Here is an 18,807-nt window from a genome sequence, read left to right on the forward strand (position 1 = left end):
GACTTCCCATTTTCATCACCACGGTCACCCAGGCAAGGTTGGCACTGCCGTTAGCCCTCCTGGACATAAACATCCCAGGAAACCAGTGGTTTTGGCAAGATCCTCCCCTTCAAAGTTGAATTGTGGCAACACTCTGAAGTGACACATGGCTGCCAAAGATCTTCAGAAAGCACTTGTGAGCAAACAGTTAGCAGTTTTCAAGTTTCCTAGCAATCGCACTTTAGTGACTCCAGAACAGCCATATGACTAATATGATAAGCAGCTCCTTTAGCAGTAAAACTAAGCATAAATATCAAGCTGAGCATCTTCCCTAGACATCTCACTTCAAGATCTTACCATTGTTCTCAGCTAAGCTTTAGCAGGTGAGCTGGAGTATAAATGGAAGGGACATAAAGTAAGAAGAAGACAATGTAAATGCTATGGGCTGAGCACTGTCAATATTGCCATTACTAGAATGGAGCCAGGATAAAGAAATAGCTGGGTAGTCTTTTGCTCAGAAAAAGAGTTCTCGTTTATTGATGGTGCAAAGGTTGCTAGGCTACATAGATTGAATTAGAAAGCTCATAATTTCCCAATGTGTACATCTCCTTCTGCAAAGGATATGCTGTGAATTTAGTGGAAGTTTTTCCAGATAATTCAAAAGTGATGGACCAGAGGGGTTTGATTATAGAAGAACATAGAGAAGACAGAATATTAGCCAGCTACTCGATAAAGAAACTTTTCAGCATATTTAGAAATCAATACTGGTTTTAATTAAGCAACTGTGCCAGTGCCCAGGGGAAAAGAATAGAGAATAAAATAGAAAATATCAATAGAACTATTATATTTACATAAAAAATGGTATGTAGAGCTAGAAATACAAAACAGGGGGGAAGCAGGATTGTGGCTTTGTACAATGAAAAGTTAAACAAGACGTCAGCTTGGAAAAGGAGCCAAAGGAGAAGGGCTCAGAAAGTCGCAGATTGTTTCAGAGAAGATGAAGGGGAAATAATTTGTTATGAATTCTCACAAGACAAGATTTCAGTGACACTAGTGAAATCACCATTCAGCACATCTGAAACAAAGCAGCACATCATTAAACAGTGCCACTCTTTGCCATTGGATATTGTAGAGGCCAAATCCAGGAAGGTGTCCAAAGGGTGACTATACTGAAAACTGAGTCCCGAGCTCTAGATGCAGATAGTTCCATCCCAGTAAATCCCAGTGTGTGGCTGTGGGTGATAGAGCTGGAGGCAGAACCCTGGGGTGCTGGGTGCTTCCTGCCTCCTGTCCCTCTTACTGGGGGCAGAGATTTGTGCTGAGATCCCTGGTGCTAGTAAGGCAGTCCTTGGTGACACAGTGTGTTTTTACCTTCTCCAGAAAGAGCGATCTTGGCTGTCATGTCAAGAATTACATGAATATAGTCCCTGTTTGACGGGGCAAGGTGGAGGAGCCGTGCTTACAATCCAGCTGCCATTGGGACACTTCTCTGCAGACCTCCTCCACCTTCCCTGTGCCTGGAGCAGGGGCACGGGATAAAGCAAGGGGGGAGGGTGGCACAGATCCATCCCGGGAAAGGCTGCTGCCATGTATCAGCAAACAGCTCTGGCATCTCTAAACGTGCCTGTGCTGGGGACCGGGGCAGCTGCTCGCCCCATTTGAGAGCGTTAATGAGGGAAATGCCAGGAGGCAGCTGCGCCTTTGGGGCAGGCGGCATGCGGGACAGCAGGGTGCTTCATCCCCTTCGCTGCACCCCTGGGGAAGAGAACGGGGAAACCCCAACAATTCCTCATCAGCACATGAGGGAACTCGTCCGTATCACAAGGAATTGCGCATCTCAGGAGAGGCAGGCGGTTCACACCCGCACCACGTCACCACCGTGCCTCGTCCATGCCACCCCCGGCAGAAGCAGAACCACCTCCAGGCACCTCCCAGCCCAGGAGAAGCTGAACTTTGCCGTCTTGATCCAGAATGGAGGCAGAGGGGACCGGGGACAGCCTGTGTGGGCCCCCCCCCTGTGCGGGGCCGCTGGGGCGGCGGGCAAGGGCGGAGATTGGGGCACTACCGGGGCTCCCCATCCGCACACCTTCCCCATGCCGGCACCAGCAGATCCCGGCTTCCCAGGGCACTACCAGGGAGGAGCCCCTGCCCCAGCCTCCCTCCCAGCGCAGCTTCAAGCCCTTTCCCCGGGTCCGCCGGTGCTGCTGGAGGCGGCTCGGCCGCGCTGCAGCAGCGATCCCAGCGCCTTGCGCCTGGGCACGGCTGCCTCCGCCGGGGAACGGGCGGCCGGGCGCAGAGAGCAGCGAGCTCCCTCCGCCGAGTGATCTCCGGGCGGCCTCCGCCCGCTCCTGAGCCTTGGCTCCGGCCGGGAGGCACTAAACGAAGCAGGTAATTGCGTGGCAGTGGTTGATGGGGAGTCAAGGGCGAGCGGAGAGCTGGGAGGGGGTGAGCTCAGGGACTGTGTTTCCGAGGGAAGTGGTTTTTTAGGGTTTGCCCATGTGGGCGGTCGGGAGCTTTTCTGAATCACATTGGCTGAGCCCGAGCAGGAATCGCTGCTTTTATCGTGATTTACCCCTTTGAAAAGGTTCTGCTGCAGTCTGCATGGGGATTACAGATGGGGAAGGACAGGGAGTTTATTCCCTTGCTTTTGGTCCACCAGGACAAATATTCAAGGGTAAATCACAGTTCAGAATTTTTTGATGGTATGAGTGGAGAGAGAAGAAGGAGCAAGCGGCTGCCAGCAGTGAATAACTACTAGGAAATAGGAAATAGTACCAAGAAGAAATGCTGCTGCTGGGGTATGCTTTCAGCCCTGGGGAATCCAAAACCAAGCAGCTCAGAATTTACTTTGGTATCCAGAGCTCATGTGTCCTCTCAGACCCAGAGCAGCAGCAGCAGAGAATCACAGAATGGTTTGGGTTCGAAGGGACCTTAAAGCTCATCCAGTTCCAACCCCCTGCCAGGGCAGGGACACCTTCCACTAGGGCAGGTTGCTCCAAGCCCCGTCCAACCTGGCCTTGAGCACTGCCAGGGATGGGGCAGCCACAGCTTCTCGGGGCAGTGAAGAATTTACTAATCTGACCTAAATCTCTTCTCTGTCAGGCTGAGAATCCCGAGCTCAGGTTTCTCACAGAGAAGGGAAGCCAGCTCTTTGCATGGATAAATATGCCAGGCTTCCACTCAGAATGCCGAGGGGTAGCAAGTGTTGTGTACTTCAGCAAATCCGCACTCAAACTGTCACCTGCAAAGGTAAGTGAAGCCTATCTACAGCTGTTGCTGTAACTGTGATGCTGATCTTTATAGCCAGGCTTCTAATAAGCATGGGGAGAACCTATGCATTGTAAACTGCTCAAACTGAACCATCTCAGCTTAAAGTGTCTGAATTCAGAGATGTGTTAGCAAAAATCCTGTCCAGTCTCTGCTTTAGGTTTACATTTTTACTAGGTTTTAGATAACGCTCGCAGAACTATTCCAACACATGGAGGCAATGGAAAATGTCCTCAGTTTTATACACAAATCTCCTTAAATTAGAAACAGTTTTCAATTTCAAGCATCCAGCACCAGGCAGCCCATTACCTTTCCTTCACTGGGCAGCTTTCTGGGGCAGGGTCTGCTGGGCAGAAAGACAAAGTATGGAGTAAAACAGAGCCACATTTGAGCAGGTGCTGAATCCGCATTATAAATGAGCATTCGGGTCACCCAGAATGCATCCCAGAGAGCAGGGAAGGGGCAGGAGTCCCAGCAATTCCTACAGCCCTCTTCCCTTGGAAGCCCCTGTGCAAGGCAGGCATCTCCCTGCCCTCCTCTAAGTCCCCAGCAAAAGTCCCCAGCAAGGAGCTGCAGAGGCAGCTGCGATGGCTTTCCAATGGGAACAGTTGGGCAGTGCTATTGAAGCTGTTCGGTGTGGAGCACACTGATGGCACCAGTGCTGCGCTGCAGTGAGCCCACAGGCAGCTTTGTCCATGGCTTGTACAAACAAGCAGCACAGTCACACCTTGTGGCTGGAAGCAAGATGTCATGATGCAAGATGCTCAATTCCTGGTGGTGTTTAAGGCCAGGTTGGACATAGCCTTAGGTGACATGGTCTAGTGTGAGGCACCCCTGCCCATGGCAGGAGGTTGGAACTGGATGATCTTAAGGTTCTTTCCAGCCCAAACCATTCTATGATTCTATGAGGAGAACCATCCCTCGCTGCACATGTGAGGTGCATTCCTGCCTAGGGTCTGCAGACCATTGGATGGACTGCTCTGGCCATGGTGAAGGATCACTTGCTCAAGGGCAGCTCTGAAATGCCAGCTACTTGCTTTACTGAGACATTTCTTCTACAGTGGCCCCTGAGACCAGAGGGAAGGTCATCAGTGGTGAGATGAGTGGCTGGTTGAATAAGGACAGAGCGGTGGAGGTTGTTCATCTTGGCTTTCAGTGCTGCCTCCCATGACATCCCCCTGGACTAATCGATGAAGAGGACTGAAAGAGGCTGAGCAATGCAAGCATGGAAGACTTGTGTGTCATGGATTACTTCTGGAATACTCCCAGGCACCTTGAATCACCACTGGAAAAAATTCATTTGCATCAAGGCAGGATGGGCCAGGATGTGCAGCACAAGAAGCTTGTGGATTCTGATACAGCAAAGACGTACGCAAGGAGCATAAAGAGAAATGTCATTGGTATTCTTTGCTGGTATGGAAACCCAGCTTACCAGCCTCTACTGAGCAGCATTGACCTGAATATACATTATCTGAATTCCCACAAGAAGCCAGGCAATTAGAAAATAACATTTGAATTCAAATCTGAGCTTCTGAAAGCCGGAGAGTCCTCAGTGTGCAGGAAACTGTACCTGTGGTCAAACCCATCTCTCATCCTGAGGCCACACGCACCCTGGGGCAAGGATTTGGCATATTATCCATGGGAGAGTGTTAATGGGCACAGGAGCTTTTAAAACATCTCCAGGGTGCCTTGGTTTCAGGCTCTGAGCCAGCAGATGTGTCTGATCGGCCTTCCCAAGGCTCCTCTCCTCCCACCACTGCTGTTGGAAAGCAGCCCCTCGTTCCCAATTGCTTTCTCCCATGTTTTACTTGCCTAAAGCACCAAATGAAATTGAGCATGTTTAAACAGGCAGAGGTTTGTCACACAAAATGTGAAAGTCTGCAAAAACTTCACAGTGGGGAGTTTTGGATAATTGAAATTGGGAAAAGGATCTGAAACGCTTTATAAAAGAAGTATTAAAAGGGATAGCTTGGCAGAAGGGAGACAGTTTATGGTTACTAGTAACAACCGATCTATTAGAGTGTAGAGAGTATTTCAGTCTCTCAGAGCAAGCCATGCTGAAGGGCACAGAGATGGGCAAGCCTGGGCTGCTGACAGCACCAAGGTAAGACCTGGGGCACCAAGCAAGAGGCCAGCACACAGACTGAGAAGGCTCCTCGGTGCCTGAATGGAGGAGCTGTGCCCTTCATCCCAGCAAGTGAGTTCAAGATGTTACTAGTTCCACATTCTGTGTCCAAGAATGATTTTCATAGCCTGCAGCTCTTCAGCCTAGCAGGACCGGGATGGGAGGGAATACAAACTATAGCACACAGCTCAGCACCAAGCCTGGCGGTCACAGCAGGATGGGTGGGGGGCTCTTCCTTTCCAGCTGCCTGCACGTCCTGACCCAGATGTGGAATTCGTGCAGTTCAACCCGGGCCGGTGCGGCTGCCACAAGCGGATGCAGTGTCCTGCAGCAGCAATGCTGGCTTCCAGGACTCTGACCTTGCGGGTTTGTTGCATCCTGCTGACGGCCCCAGACAGCCATCTGCTGGGCAACTGCTTCATAACCAGCCCAGACCAGCCAGGACGGTGATGCTCTTTTTCCCTGCTTCCTAGGAGATGAGGAGGAGCTCAACAGGATGCGTTTGACAGGGCAGCTGCAATGGGCAGCTTACGCGTCAGTGTCTGGAATTTTAAGACAAATGCACATCCCTCCCAGTAAGCCTCAGCATTTCTGGAGCACGTGGGTAAGACATAAGGGGGGGGGGGGAAGTCCATCCTTCAACCACTTTTTAAAGATGAAAGCTGCTTCTAGTCATCACAGCCCCAGCACAGGAGTCAGAAAGGTGGCCAGAACAGCTAGGGAACCAGAATACAGCAAAGCACCTGGGGGTTAAGCAGCACAGAACCATAAATGCAGACCTGGTCCTCTTGAAACTAGTTTGGATTTAGCCACAGTAAACCTAGAATTGTGTTTAAAACAATTTGAGAGGTTAGTGTCCTTTATGCACCACTTCTCTGAACCAGTATTAACTCAGCAAGAATGGGGAGGCAGCTCTAAGTGACTGGGATTGTCCCACAACAGGAGCTACCCCACTCTGTAAAACACAAGACAGACTCTGGGGAAGGCAAGTTCCCATCTGGTCCTTCCAAAGTGGAAAGTAAAGTGGGATTTGGGGTTTCTGCAGCAGCACTTGGTGGGTAGAAAGCTCTCAAGGCTGACCCTGCCTGTGAAAAGCCAAAGGTGCAGACTGTGTCTTTATGGTACAGGCCTACAGACTGCACCAGACCAAGGCCAAACTCTTGGCATCCTTTCCTGTGGGCCATCAAGACAGATGCTTTCATGTACACCCCCCTGTATCTGTGTCCAGGCTTCTCCCAGCCAAGATGTGATTTTAGTGTTAAAAAAGAAAAATCGCATCTCCAACACAGCTCCTAACAGGACTTGCATGACAAACATGTGAAGAGCAGAACATTCATTTCCACAGCTCATGTCAGAAATCCAACAGATCAGAGGCAAGGGGTCAACACAACATACTTCCCAATCACATCTCGGAGTTAAGAACTGGAAAACATTTGCAAAACTAACCATGCAAGAAGCAAACAAACAGCAGCACAGGTTCCAGCCAAGCAGCAGTTAGCTTTATTGAGTTTCATAACACTGCATCAAAACCAAGAGAAATTAGAATTCCTTTTTGCTTCTTAACATTAGTCATTTCTCAATGAAAATGTGATTAATGATATTACGAGAAAACAAGGAACAGGAGCAAGAATAAAGTTAGACAAGAGGCAGAGCCAGGGTCCCCCTTCCTGTACTCCCCCTGGTGTCAGAGCAGTGGAGCTCTTGGAAGTGCTGTTAAATTTTCCCAGGTCAGTGTCAGGGATTGAATCCCAGGACGCAGCATCTGATGAATCAAATATACCATGGGTTGCTATGAATTGTGCTGTACTTTTGAAGTCACATTTGGATATCTTCAGTGGGACAGAAAGGGATTTATGAGAAAAGTTCAGGTCAATCAGACACATTTCCCCTCTGGCTGCCCCAGTAAAGCTCAGTACAAATGTTAAGCATAATTCATTTTCCCTACTAGTTCCACAGAAAAGATCAGTGTGCAAGATCTGATACAGCATCTGTAACACCTCCTGCCCCCTGAAACATAGCTCTGGCCTACCTTGCTTAGTTCTGTGATTGCTTCATTACATGCATGTAAGATGAAAACTTAGGAATAGCCACAACTAAAACTACAGGAGACAAGAATGCTCTGACACTGCTTGTAGACACTAGTGTGTGCAGCTGCTAACATACACCCTGAGTGAAGTACACACTGCCAAACAGCTGTTCTGAGGAAGCTTTTCAGCATTAACAGCCACATGTTTCTTCAGTAAATAATTACATTTTTAAAAGTCCTCCACAAGGAAGGACTTAAGGTAGTGTGTGTAATTGTGTAATAGTGATAGCTGTCTGTTAGCAGCAGTACTGCTGTGGTACATTGGCTCAGAAGACAGGTCAATCACCTCTAAGTCCTCATTAACCGTTTCAGAGCTATGGCTTATGTTTCTGAACGGCGCATAGCACCACCTAAAGAATGTGAGGAAGGCAAAAAGGTATTAGGCAAGCAATCATTCCTGAAACTTCAAGTGATCATTCATTTATTCCTTTGAGGCAGACTTGCACTCTCCTCCTCTCTCATTTCCAGACTTCCTAGCCTTCATAGACCTGGTGCAACCCAGTTAAGAAACTTCATAGCAACTTCAAACCCAAGGAAACATGCCTGGAAAAGACAGAACACACAGAACATGTAAGTATTCTTAAAACCTGATCCAAACTGTTTTTCAAATGCAGCACTATGCACACCTCATGGGGTTGATGGGGGAGAAGGAAGAGAAGAAAAAAAGGTCTTGGACCAGAGGCAAGAATTCTACTATATCTCTCCACAAAAAGGCACAACTTCTCTGTTCAGTTCATTATTTACTGAAGGGGAAGCTGGTCTAAATTTAACCACGGATTTCTGTCTTCTACTGGATGTAGGGTCAGTAGAGAAAAACTATCAGAGAAAGTCAACAAAAGGCTTTCACACAAAGCTTTGAAGAAAGGTTTATTTGGTGTTCCTCCTAGACCAAGGCACAGTTTTAGAACTGAGATACCAACAGCTAAAAGCACCTGCAGAGACAAGAATCTCACTGAAATGGTCCAACACTGATCAGCCAGTTCTCTCCTCTGCAGACTGCAAACATTCCCTGTGAGCGGCCATCCCCAAACCCCAACTGGGATCACAATTTACTCACCGCATTAGCAGGAAATGCCCTTATCATTACAGCTGTGAAGCCCTTATACAGAGATGCAACTCCTTCCTCTCTGATAAGTTCTCTCAGCACATCTCTAAAGCCACTTGGGTATTTTCCTGGAGGAGCTGAAAGGGATGCAAAACACATTAGTAGCTGCATGGTAGTCACAAGCATAAATTTAACAGCCCAGGATTTTCAACAGGTTCATACTGCTACGCCATCTAGGTGACACCAGTATCGAAGCACTGCTTAAGCTATGTTGTGACAACATCTGCTCAGGAAAATTATCTCTCTCAGTCAAAAGCAAGCAAACAAAGACATCTTACTAAAGGCTCAGTAAGCAGAAGGTAAGTGCTCACCATCACCACAAAGAATCTACATCATCAAGTCCACCAGACTACCTAAAAAGCTAGGAACATACTTGGGTTCTTCACATATGTGTCTCAAGCTCAAGACACGCTCCTTCCCAGATGCATGCTCACATGGCATCTTCCATTGCTGCCCATCCCATTCCCAAAGCACCACATTGAGTATGGTTGTGACAAGCTGACATAAAACTCACCAGTCTGGAAATGGGATTTCAGCACGTCTATGGGATGGCAACTGCCCAGTTGAAGATCCCAGCCAGGCCCCCAGCAAAGAGGATCCTTGCTGCACTGAGGTCATTCACACTGTGGTGGGATTGGGGTGGGAGGAAAAGAAAAAAGAAAACAAAATCAGAGGAAGTTAAAAGAAGAAATAAATTCTCATCTGTTTTCACTAAGGTGACAAAGAGGCAGCCCAGCTGAGAGCCAGAAGGCAGCACAATGCTGCAGACACACACAGAGCACTGAGTCTGAGCAAGATTTCCAAGCATTAGAGCTCTGTGGGTAAGTGTACTGACTCCACCCTACAGGTTCATTCAGCAGCACACAACAGCTGCTCTGTGAAAAAAACTAAACAAAAGACCCAACAACCAAAATCCCCAGCTCTGTGCACACATAAGGGTGAAAACAAAGATACTTGAGGTGTTGCTTACTTGGCTAATAAGATCCAAGGCTCAAATCTGAGAGAACCTCAGAATAGACTTTTGATTGTCAGTTAATCCCAGCCCAAACCAGCTCAACTCACAAGATGAGCAACCATTTTATTTAATTTGTTTTGAAGACACTGCTCTAAATCTCTTTGTATCTGGGGAGATTAGCCAGCAGTGCCTGGGAAGTCCAGAAAATGATGACTGCGAGATCTCACTAACCTCTTTCCCTCAGGGGTCAGAATGTTCTTCAGCCACTCATACGTCATGAAGTACATTCCGCTGGCTGGGACATCTGGTGGGTAAACAGCAAAGACTGAGTAGTGCGAAAGGAAGCCTAGAGGCAGAGCAGCCCCAAGCCAGCTCAGCACCACCACTGAGCACATCCTGATTCCTTTCTGAACCTCCTCTACAGACCAAATCTTCTGTTGCTCTGGACAGAGGAGCCTGAACTTTCCAATGGAGAGCAGGTGCTAAAGGCAAGAACTGGGCACCCTTTCGCAAGCACTTCTACAAGCAGCCTTTCAAGTCAGACCGTAACCTGCCTGCTGGCTGTTAAGCTAATGATGAGACAGCTCTAAGCTTTCTTAATTACTGCACAGCAGACCAGAACAGGTAAGGAGCTTTGCACATTATTTGTTCTAATAATTCTATTTTGGGGCTTTTTTTAAGGTACTCCTACAGCCCACTCTTAGCTCAGGCCTGAACTGGAGAACCAGCCTGAGTTGCATAGCCAGAGTTATACTGGTACCTGCTACACTTCCATGAGAAGCACTGGATAGAACAAACACCTAAACTGGGATATCAAAGCTCAGAAATAGGGAAATGTTGCCCCAGTACAGGGAACAATCTAACACCTTTCAAAGAATAAAGTACCAAAACACATGAAGGATTCAATGTCTGGCACAATTACTTCTGTTGTTGTGAGAGGGGTCGTGACATCCCAGTACAAAATAACACACACTCAACTGGGTAGAAGGCAGAGCTGCTGCAATCGCCTTCTCAAAAGCAGCATGATACAGCAACAGACAGTCACAGGCCTTCTCCAAGGAAGGAAAAAAAAAAAGGAATACACAAAGCCCACTTCTGTATTTGTCTTTGCTCTTTGTTCTCGCTGCTCCTCTCCTGAAGTCTCATTTCTTTTGGTTTCTCAGGTCTTAATTACTTTCTATATCCCTCTGATCCTTGTCATCTAATCTCTTCCTCACTCACTGAGAATCTCATGTTTATTTCTCAGTCCCTTTGAGGCACTGGAGTAGCTCTGCAGACTACAAAAAAAGAAAGGAGGGTGACACAGCACCTTCAATTGTCTAAAGGGACAGTGAAATCTATGATAACATGTCAGGCTTCCTCTCTTAAAGTACCCCATATAGAAGAAGCATCATGATAACCCCATCAGTTACCTCTCATGAGGGTGCGCAAGGTCCCCTTGTACACGCTACAAATCCCAGCCTGCCAGTACACCCGTTTTGTACAGTCCGAAAAGCCACTGTATTTAGTTTCACCTGTAGCTGCCTGGATCTGAAGGATTAAAGTGATAGTTTCTGACTGGTAAAGGTTTCTGGCTGGTGAACAATCATTCAGCTAATAGTTAGAAAGCCATGTGTGTGTTTCCAGACAGGAAGGAGCACATACTCGTCTCACAGGCACTCCTGCATATGTAACCTCTGTGTTACTTCCTCAAAGAGCTCTCTCACATTCAAGCTGAGGATTTGTGTACTGTTGCATGCAGAGACTAGATTCTCCCTTATTTTTCCACAGTATAAGCCTGAAACAACTGAAGTCAGTTAGGTAATTCTACATTTGCACTGACAAAAAGTCACTTTCAATTTGTATGTGTAGAGAAGTTTCCAACATATCATCATGTCACTATTTCATGTGTTTTGGAATGCATTCCTTAGTTCTTTATTGGGAACATGTCAAGGTATGATTTCCATACTGAAAAAAACCCAGACTTTTCCAGACTTGAAGTGAACCGAGGCATCTACCAGTGCCAGTACTAGATAGTATTGTGCTTGTGCTCTGTAAAATGGCTAGAGTAATGAATGCTGTGTGTACTTATACTGTCAAGGTGAGTTTGTATAATGCTTCTTCATGACACAGTTGCATTAAATGACAGTTGTCTCCTGTCAGAACAGAGTAAATACACTAGCCAAAGAAGTTCCTGGTATGGAAAGACAAGAACCCTAAATTAAATTCCAATCACCACCATCCAATGCCTTACCTGTTAAAGGCACTCGATTCTCTCTCCTGGAGCCATGACTGCTGTTGTGAACACACCTGACAACATGCCAGCAGCAAACAGCTGAGGATATCTGCCCGAGGAAACAGAAGAGACATTGACACCCACAGTACATAAGAAATGAAGGGCAGAAAGACACCTCTTATCACCAGATTATGCTGTTCCACACAGTAGTAGTGGAACTAGAAATGCATCTACTGCTTTTGATCAGTGCAGAAGTGCCTCAGCAATGCATAATTAGAGCTAAACATTTAACATCTCTAGGATTCAACATGCTGGTTCCCACAGCAACCATAACAGCTCTTCATATCCGCTGTATTAGTATTCCTTATACTTGCATATTTTCACTACAGCATTCCCCATTCATTTTTATTCCCAGCAGTCTCTTCCTTCTCCAGTCTCCCGCACTTCTCAGTGACCCCAGCTTCCACGTATATTCCTACCTGTGCAACCAGGAGCCTCCTTTCTGTAACCTCTCAGTCCCTCACTCCAGCCTCAATGCTGTCATCTCAATCATTCCACATCTGCTTTCACAAAGCAAAGTCTCTGTGACAGAAATTCCTTACAGAAGCATCATAAACTTATCTTCAAGTCCAACCTCCTGCTACCTCCTCTAGTAAGATGACCTAACATCTCAATTTAACTAAATTCCACACCTCCTGCTTCTCTTCACTTGCCCAAGAGATGGCATTCTATTCAGGTTTTCTAATTCTTCCACCTTTCCGTACTCTTAAATTCCCATTAAATCTTCCTGACCATTCAGACCTCCTTCACCACTCCACATGCACCTCCTGCTCAAACTAAGCTTTGAGTTTTCTAGCTGACCTTCGGATTAGTCAGGCCTAGAAAAGACTGAGCGAAACCTGAGGAGCCTGTTCTATCTCCTTCCTTCCAAATCTTCCCTGCACTGGGAACCACTGCCACCCTGCCTGTCTCTAGACCTATAACCATGGTGCTAAGAGTCCGATCTTTATTTTTAAGCCTCATGTCCCAAGCACACTGTATCTTACTGTGTCAAGTCTGCACCCACAGCACAGCACAGCTGGGCACAACAACAGTTCCACCATCTATTTTTCTTTCTCTCCCACTGTTCTGCTTGAGAGGAGCTCCACATAAAGACTCAAAAACCTACACTGCCCTTCTCCAGCTTGCTTCTTAAAGCGCCCCTTGGGAATGATGCATATAAAACACAAGGAACTGAGGCGATTAGGCTGCTGGAAATAAGCCCACAGCCCATTTGTTTCCTTGTACTGTCCACTCTGTGCTGTCCCCCTGGTCTTACCCTTCAGCCTTGTCTGCATGAGGACACTAAAATGGGATGAGCAGTGCCCCAACATCTCAGCACTGGCTCCCTCTGAACTACCTGAGCAGAGGAAGCTCACCCTGTCTCAGCAGTGGTTAGTGCTGCAGAGCCACATGCACTCACACCACCTGGGCAGTCCCCATGCAGGCAATGCTCCAAGAGAAACCACATCTCCACACCCCACCACACGTGGCTCAACACAGTCGACTTCTGACTGAGCTCCTATGTATTGCACAAATCATAGAATACAGTGTTGCTAAGCTAGAGCTCTGTTCCTGTAGAGCTAGAAATCACAACTAGTTAACAGAGCACTTTATGGGTGGGGGGCTCTTTTCATGCCTAAGTTAGCGTGTAGAAAACCACACAATGTTTTCTTAGCTTCCTACCTCTTTTCCAGAAGCTTAAACATGCCTGAGAGAAGGGCTGCTCATAAACACCTTTCTTCAGAAACTAGTGATAGAACATTTCTGTGGCTATTACCTGATGTAAGGACACAGTAAGAGTCACAGCTAACAGGGGAATCAGAACAAGTACTGTGAATGCTATCAAGACCGCTTGGCCATGAATTTATTTCTCCCATAGCTTCTGTTAGTAGCAAGACTGTTGGCAGGCAATCATTATATAGCTCATACTGTACCCATCTAAACTGGAATTGTTCCTTAATGGCTCTTTCTTATGTAGAAAGGGAATTGCACAGCACCTGCCCACATGCTGTCTGTTTTTAGCCTGTGCTATCAGTCCCACGCTTCCAGAAGCATTTAAACACAAGCGTTTTAATTTTTAGAACTATATTTATAACCTAGGAAAGGAGACAAATTTACATCACACTCAACATGCAACAATGCAGCAGCCTGCAAGAGCCTTGGAGTGCCTTTCCCAAGTGTCTGATTAACTCAGAAACTCACGTCAAAACGTCATCAGGTTTCCCCTGCTGGAGCCTTTTTCGCAAGCCAAATCCAAAGAAGCACACAGCAAACATGGGTGTCACTCCGGTAATACGAGCTGCCATTCCTCTGTATAAGCCTCACATTCCCTGCAAGAAGAAATGTCACAAGAATTGGTTATGCATAGACTTTGCACACATCAACTTACTGAGAAGAGAACAGTTACAATACAGTGTTAGTCATGCAACCAAATAACGGGGTCTGTTGTTCATTTGTAATGATACATGTTTAGCTGAGGTTCAGGGGTTGTTACAAGGGAAAGTTGTCCTTCCTGGGAAACACAGGAACCACTTACACCCTTCTGTTCCAGTACTGGTCATCCCGTACTTATATCTCAAGTATGAGGAAATTAAGTTAAAAGCCAACAGAGTAATAGTCCTAAGGATTATGTTGAAAATCTTCTCTTATTTATAAGTGTGCTTTATTAATAAGTCATCAAATGCAGTAGTGTAAAATCCTGACACTGAGCCTGAGAATGCTGGATTCACTCTTTAAATAAAGGAAGAGCCAGGAAGACCAACCTGAACAACTTCACTCCCCACACAAACTCGATTTGAAATGAGTTCAAAAGCAAATTGTTGGGTTTTTTTTCCCCTTCCCCAAGTCAAAACCTTTTCAGCATACAAATTTACACTCCTGAAGTTTCCTTTCAGCAGGCTACACACATGGAAAAATTCTCATGCAGACCCCAGCAGCAGCAGTTATTTCATTTATCTTGCCTTTGAACTGAACTTTATCTAACAGAAAGGAATTATCTTTCTAGATAAAGGCTAGATGCACAAATTAAATATTTGCTGGTCTGTCCACCCCTTTCTTTCCTCTCCCAAAATAAATTACTGTATCTCAGTATGTGTCTGTACTCTTATAGGCACAACTGACTGTAATGAAACTGGATCTGGCTGAGAAAGATCAGACACTCCTGCTCAACCCTACCATGAGCAGTTCCCTGTTTCCATTTCCCCCAGAGGAAAACAAAAGGCCTTGGCAGGGAGGTTTAATAGTTTTCCTCATAGAAACTGATGAGTATTGAGTAGGAGTCAAGAGGCAGCATAACTTTGAACTTCATATCACAAGGCTGTTATTATGGTTCAGCTCTGATGTTCGTGCTTCAGCAGGGGCGTTAAAAAACGCAGGAGATTCAGGGCTAGAAAAGCATTTCAGTTCTTTGTGGGAGAGACTAGGGAAGCAAGATTTATTTTGGTTGCATAACAACCTGTTAATACCATCATGAAAGAAGATTTTGGATATGAGGCAGATCTTAGTTACCCAACAAGATCCAATGGTTAGAAATCAGACTTCAGATTAGTAAAGCAACAGTTGGGCTTTACAGCAATTGTTTCCAAGTGGTAAACAGCTGCTAAGAAAACTTGTGAAGCAGAAAAATAGATTCTGTGTCACTTACAAGACTTTAAACTAAGGCTGCCTGTCTTTCTAAAACCAAAATAGACTAGGGTTCGGTCGCATGATAGGGCTGATTCAGGAGTGAAAACCACTGTCCACCTTGTGAAAACTGAACAAAACTGCTGTAACTGTCCCTCTGATATCCAAAAACCAAATAGAAAAAGAAATAAAACTGCCTATTAATGCTCCTCTGCCTTCTTGCAGATGGTATAACACATTATAGAAAAAAGCAAAAATACAACTTGTATCAACAAAGTTGATATCCTGCCTCTATCAGCATTTCCAGAGACAACTCCAAGTACCAAAGACAGCAAGATTCCACTGACTACAACAACAAAGCTGGCAAACAGCTGCCAACATTCACTCCAGCCTATAACTTCAGGCATTAATATCATGCTATTTTGAACCAAAAGCGTTTAACAAAATAGAGACATACACAGGGAGGTAATGTGGATGCCAAGTATTCCACAAGTTTTGTAATCCACCTATAAACTTGGATTAGAACCACTCCAACTGGCAACCCCAGAATGGTGTAGTCTCCAGGAGGGCAACATTCCCACATGATTCCATTCCTGCCACACACAGAACCAACTGATGTTTTTGGCAGGCGCTGCAGATGACGTGCTAACACTGTACCTCTCCAACCAGAGTCTTTCTGAAGCAGTCAAAGGTCCAGAATTGAGCAAAGGCTTGAACAGGCTGCAGCTTCAGCTGGGTTTGCAGTCTGACCTAGTGAGATGAGATATGAAAACAGTATTTTATTAAATATTACTATCTAATTTTTAATTCTGACAATACGTCTATATGAAATATATCCCTGGAAGTGCTCAAGGCCAGGTTGGATGGGGCTTGGAGCAACCTGATCTAGTGAAAGGTGTCCCTGCCTGAGGCAGGGGGGTGGAACTGGATGAGCTTTAAGTTCCCTTCCAGCCAAAACCATTCTATGATATGATGATGTAACTGTTACAGAATAAGCATTGTGACCGGACTTTATGACATTGTTAGAGATTGACACCACTTTCACCCTTTGCAGAAGAGACTGAATTTTAATGTATTTAATTATTAACATATTCAGTGAATTAATCGCTGGGATGACATCAGGATAACAACCCCACCTCAATACCTTAAAGCTAATGTCGTGTCACTGCTCCACTTCCTCACACATCCGGGGGGGGTGTGTGTGCACCCTCCTTCTGCACCCCATTTGTCTCCATGTGCCTGCCCTGTGTCCATCCTGTGTGTCCCATGGGTCGCTTGCGACTCCTGTCTGTCTCAAAGGGCCGAGTCCCCGCCGCAGCCCGGTGCTCGGGAGGGGATCAGCTTAGCCTCCCGAATCCTTCCAACGCCAAAAACACCGGCGCCCTTATTTTAACGTTTACTAGAAACCAGCTGCTAACGGGACCCGGCGGCCTCCGCACCGACAGAGGGCGCCCCTCCATACGACCGGCCCCACGAGGTACACCGGGACCCTACGACCATCCAGCCTCCCTCCGCGCGGGGCACACCGGGATGTGTAGTCCACCCACCATTGCCGCAGGCAGCCGTGCTTTTCCCCGCGCAGCGCCCGCAGAGAGCCGTAGTCCTCGCCGGCTGCCACAGACTGAACCGCACCGCACCGGGCCCCGTTGGCACCCACTGCCTCACCTTGATGGTGTCCGGCGGATGCCCCACGAACACCAAGCAGATCCCCCGAAGCCGTCAGCAAAGATATTCTTCACGGGGCTGATGGGCTGCGGCTGCTCCGCCATGGCGGCGGCGGCGGTGGGTGAAGACCGGGGCCAGGGCGCTGCGTCCCCGCCGAGCCAGTGCCACCCAATCCGCCCCGCGACCTTTACCCCAGTGCCGGGCCGCGCGGCACGCCGGGATGCTGGGGGCGGTGAGCGTGGGGCAGGTCGGGAGCGCGACAGCAGCTGCGGGACCTCCCTCCACCGAGCGCTGCTACCGGCTGAGGCCCGGCCGGGCCCACAGCGGCTCCCGAGAGCACTCAGGCGGCGCGATCCCTCCATCGCCTCACCGCCTTCCGCGCCTTCGTTGTGCTCGGAGCCGGGGCCCCGCCCGGCGGAAGTGACGCCCCGTGGAGGCCGGTGCTTCCGGCGCGCAGGCAGCGGTGGCCCGGCAGGAGGAGCCCGGCGCCGCTCTCTGACCGCCACGCCGCCGCACGGCCGCGCTCCGCGGCGCCCGGTAAGTGCGGGGAGCTCTGGTGGGGGCCGTCTGTGTCACGGGGCCGGGGAGCGGCGAGCGCCCGGGGAGCGCGGCCGCCGCAGGCCGGGCCCGGGCCCGTGTCTCTCCGCGGGGTCCGGGTGGCGCGGCAGGTCCTGGGGTGGGGCGAGCCCGGCGGGAGGGACGCGGTGCCGCTTCCCCGGGACTTGTGCTCGGTTTAGTCCCGGGGTTGGGCTGCCGCGGGGAGGAGCCGGGCAGGGGCACGGGCTGTGCTGGGGCTCCCTGCTCCTGGCCCTTCCTCCGCAGCTCCCGGTTCTCCCGGGCTTCCCTTCTCCTGTTCTGGCTGTGCGGGACAAGTAGGGTTTAGTCTTGCACGCTTTAGGAAAGAGGTGGCCCTGAGGTAATTTAAGTGGAGTGGGCACCTTTCTGCCTGAGCTCAGAGCTGCTGCAGGAGGGAGGCTTGCATAGGTATATGTGCAATAATTTGATAGATCGGAAAGGATGGGAATGAAAGGGGTTGCATGAGTTGAGAAGGACAAGGCAGGCATGCTAGTATGAACAAAGACGGAGCAGTGGGAGGAGAGTGTGCACATTCATTAGGGATGTACATGGAGGGCTCTGCAGTCGTCTGTGGTGGAGACCATGCGGTGCCGTTCTAGTTTTTCACTCTTGGGATGAAGAAATACTGTCTAAAATCGCAGTGGAGAAACTGTGAGGTGTATGTGCTGTGTGTGTGATAGAGAATTTGGGGATAATCCGTGGATTAAACATTTGGGTGACCTAAGGGAAGGTGTGATTAACACTGATAGCCAGTGTGTAGCTGGGTTGTAGATGGTTTCAGAGAATAGTCTTGGCCTGTTTACAGTTTACATGGATAAGTGGTTCAGGAGACAGGCTTGAGTTACAGTGTCTCTGTTTTGAAATTATCAATCAAGAGGCAAAAGAAGAAAAAGCCATTTTGGATGCCTGAGAAATACTATAAGAGGTGCATCCTTCAAAAGACTTATGATAGAAGTCACACAGAGGTAGAAACACAGGGCAAGAAATCAGAAGAGAATGATGCGGTGGGACAAGATACGAGGCAGTGAGATCAGAAAGAGACTGGTGTCATATTTGAAGCTGTTTTGTTTCAGTAGTCTTTGTGGAGAAGATCTTTTGCAAAGCAGGCGTCAGCAAGAGGGCATCTCTGTTGGAGCTGGCAGGCAGCAGAGCATAGGGGTGGATGTGTTTG

At 47.9% G+C, this 18,807-nt stretch overlaps 1 protein-coding gene and 1 pseudogene across 2 annotated transcripts in view; one reads left to right on the top strand and one right to left on the bottom strand.

Moving 5' to 3' along the window:
* Nucleotides 1-6,848: 6,848 nt before the first annotated feature.
* On the bottom strand, nt 6,849-17,475 carry LOC136018543 (mitochondrial carnitine/acylcarnitine carrier protein-like; annotated as a pseudogene).
* ARIH2 (ariadne RBR E3 ubiquitin protein ligase 2) overlaps nt 17,282-18,807 on the top strand; it is a 31,662-nt gene continuing 30,136 nt past the window's right edge. The window contains exon 1 of one of the 2 annotated variants that reach the window (XM_065687864.1): nt 17,282-17,597. The gene's annotated coding sequence lies outside the window, so the exon portion shown is untranslated. The remainder of the gene's footprint in view (nt 17,598-18,807) is intronic. The other variant, XM_065687866.1, reaches the window with a different exon arrangement.

Source organism: Lathamus discolor, chromosome 7, assembly GCF_037157495.1.
Source record: "Lathamus discolor isolate bLatDis1 chromosome 7, bLatDis1.hap1, whole genome shotgun sequence".
NCBI lineage: Eukaryota > Metazoa > Chordata > Aves > Psittaciformes > Psittacidae > Lathamus > Lathamus discolor.